This window comes from Muscardinus avellanarius, assembly GCF_963383645.1.
Source record: "Muscardinus avellanarius genome assembly, chromosome: 8".
Classification (NCBI taxonomy): Eukaryota; Metazoa; Chordata; class Mammalia; order Rodentia; family Gliridae; genus Muscardinus; species Muscardinus avellanarius.
In genome coordinates, this window is record NC_137794.1 from 2,029,339 (window position 1) to 2,032,449 (window position 3,111).

The following is a 3,111-nucleotide window of genomic DNA, read 5'->3' on the forward strand; positions in this document are numbered from 1 at the left end:
AATGCCATTCATATCCCTGCGGAAATGACTTTTCAAATGCATATAATCTCAAGCATGCAAATGAGAGGCTTGCTTCACCCTGTTTAATATGAATGATCGGCCTTGAATAGCTATTATTACACGCCACATTGAGGCAATTATGTTGTTCACTGGGTGTCGGCCCTGTCCCCCCATGGAAAGACTGATGGAGAGAAAAGGACACCTCTGTTTTCATCCCCCTCCTTCCTCCTCTTCTCCTTTTCTCAAACTTGCCGTCTGATGTACAACTTTAAGGCGATCCTGAGAATGTTGAAGGGAATTCTCTTTCCCCGCCGAAGTAAGCACCTCTTCTCTCTGCTTTCCGGAGTGTGTGCCGGCACCCCTGAGGCTCGGCTTTGTCCCGGGGGCCCGGAGTTCTCAGATCTCAGAGCAGCCAGTCTTGAATGCAGGTCAGGCAGCTGCCCTCTGCTTGTTGGGCCCGGGCTGGGGGAGGGAAGCCGAGAGGGGCTGTCTTCCAGCCCCCTCCGGTGGCTGAGGCCAGGCTGGAGTGCGGGAGGAGTGCAAGGTTTGTGGGGAGGGGGCTGGAGCTGAGTGGATGATGGTGCCCATCCCATCCATCATTCGGCAGCCACTAGCCCTCAGGCTGACACGGCCATTAATGCCTGAGACCAAGCGCTCAATCTCTTCCGAACCATCACCCCTGGCCCAGCGCCTCTCAGGACCCAGGAGTGGGGGTGGGGGGCGGGCCCTTGCTAAAGTACAGAGACTCACAAACATAAGACACCCCCGTAGCAGGGGTGGGGCCCCCAGGAGGTTGCACAGACTCCAAGAGGGCACCCAGCACCCGGCAGAGGGGCCGCTGGGGACAGTGGTGTAGCCCCCCAGTCTCTACCCTCACACTTGCCCCCCCTCTGCTTCTAAAAACAGGGGCCGAAAAGGAGCAAGTGGGCCGTCCATCCATTGGGGTGCGAGTTCTGTCCCGGTAACAGGAGAGAAGTCTGGTGGGAAGGGATGCCCTTGGGTCTGCCGCCTGGGGGGAAGGGGTTAGAAAGCCAGCCTCTCCTGCGGTTTCTCTGGCTCGGGACCTGCAAGGTCTCCTACCTGGTGGGTCAGGGAGCCCAGGTGCTCCGCCACAGCCAAAGCGCTCCAGGAGGAAGGGAGAACCCTGGCCGGCGTCCGTGGGCCTTGGTCTCGGTGACTCTGAATCTCAGAGTCTTCACCTTACGGTTAGGGTGGGTGGCCCCCAAGGGATGCTTCCTCTGTCAGGTGCCTGATAACAGGGTTGTTTTATTTATTCCTCAGAGGACTCTTAAGAGGCAGGCGTTTTATAAATGGTTTGATAGACGAGGAAACCGAGGTATAGGGAATTTGAGAATGTGTTGGCAATCTGTGGCGATACCATCCAGGTTCGGTTTGACCAAAATCCTCTGGGGGCAGAATTTGAAAACACCTTTCCATGCGTGCCAGTCCTTGGGGTGCTAGGACCTCATGGCTCCTGGAAGGAGGCTCAGGCCTCTTTCTTCTTTCTGTCCTTGGCTGGTCCCTCTCTGGGGGCAGCCAGCCATGTCTTAGGGGGTGGGTTCAGACTTAGGTTGGCTTTCGGTGAGGCCTTCAACTCTCCTGGTCCTTGGCTTGTTTGTTTACCTGTTTAGCTCTGAGGACCCAGCCCAGGGCCTTGTGTGCTCTACCGCTGAACTATACTCCCTGACTCCATTTGGGAGTGCTAGGGATGAAACCCAGGGCCATGAATGATCAAGGCTAAACACTACCGCCAGCGTCAGTTTTTCCTTCTGTAGAATCAGTGTGATAACAGCTATCTCCTGTAGTTCTGTTCTGTCTTGTGTTTGCTGTGCTAGGGCTGGAACCCGAGCCCTGCACTTCTAGTCCAGAGGTCCAGCCCTCAGCTACCTCCCTAGGACCCCCCACCCCCTTTTGAGGTACTGGGGATAGAACCGAACCCAGGGTCATTCTATCTCAGAACTACACCCCCAGCACTATTTTTTATTCTTTATTTTGAAACAGGGTCTCTGTTGAGTTGCAGAGGGTCTCAGTAAGTAGCTGAGGCTGTCAGCGAACTGTGATCCTGTCTCAGCCTCCCAATGCTGGGTTTACAAGTGTGCACCAACACGCCCAGCTCTTGACAAGTGTGCACCAACACGCCCAGCTCTTGACAAGTGTGCACCAACACGCCCGGCTCTTGCAGCTTTTTTGAGGAAAAAGAACCCTCGGCAGGGTGAGGGGGAGAGCTGTAGATGGTAGTGTCTCTGGGCCGAGTACTGGGCTGAGGGCTGTAAAGGAGAGAGGCAGAGTGGGCCTGGGGCATCCTTCACCACTGACCCATACCTGTAGATTGCTTCCCAGTGTGGGCAGGTGAATAGCAGCTATTTTTGCTGGGGACCAGTGTTGACTTGGGCCATCCCTGTCCTGCCCTCGGGGAATTCCCTCTCTAGATGGTAACCAGCACTCTGTCCATTGCTGGTGTGTGTGTGTGTGTGTGTGTGTGTGTGTGTGTGTGTGTGTTGGGGGGTGGCGGTCTGGCAGCACTCTGTCCATTGCTGGTGTGTGTGTGTGTGTGTGTGTGTGTGTGTGTGTGTGTGTGTGTGTGTGTTGGGGGGTGGCGGTCTGGCAGCACTCTGTCCATTGCTGGGGTGTGTGTGTGTGTGTGTGTGTGTGTGTGTGTGTGTGTGTGTGTGTGTGTTGGGGGGTGGCGGTGTGGCAGATCCCAGAATAGCTCTTCTGCCTTTGATTGTTGGAAGCCCCTTAGCCCTGCCAGCCTCCAACTGATCCCCTTCCTCTCCCCCTAGCCTGGAGGGAGAGGCTGGAATGGTTCTGGACCCAAGGGGTGGGTAGAGGGCATAGTCTCCTACTCTTCCCTCTTCTCTTCTGCTGGAGGAAGGGGAGATGGTCCAACCTCAGCTGGTCTGGAGCTCTCTGACCCTTACCCAGGCCTAGGGGAGGGGCAACATCGGGAGGGGCCATACCCTTCCCAGGGGTCCCAGGGCTAAGGAGCTGGGTCTTCTGCGATGGTGCTGATGGGTTGGGGCGTTTCGGGTACTGCCCCTGTAGACCCATTCTGTGGGTCAAGCCTCAGGCCCTCCCCCGTGTCTCTCTTACAGGCCCCACGAGAGCGAC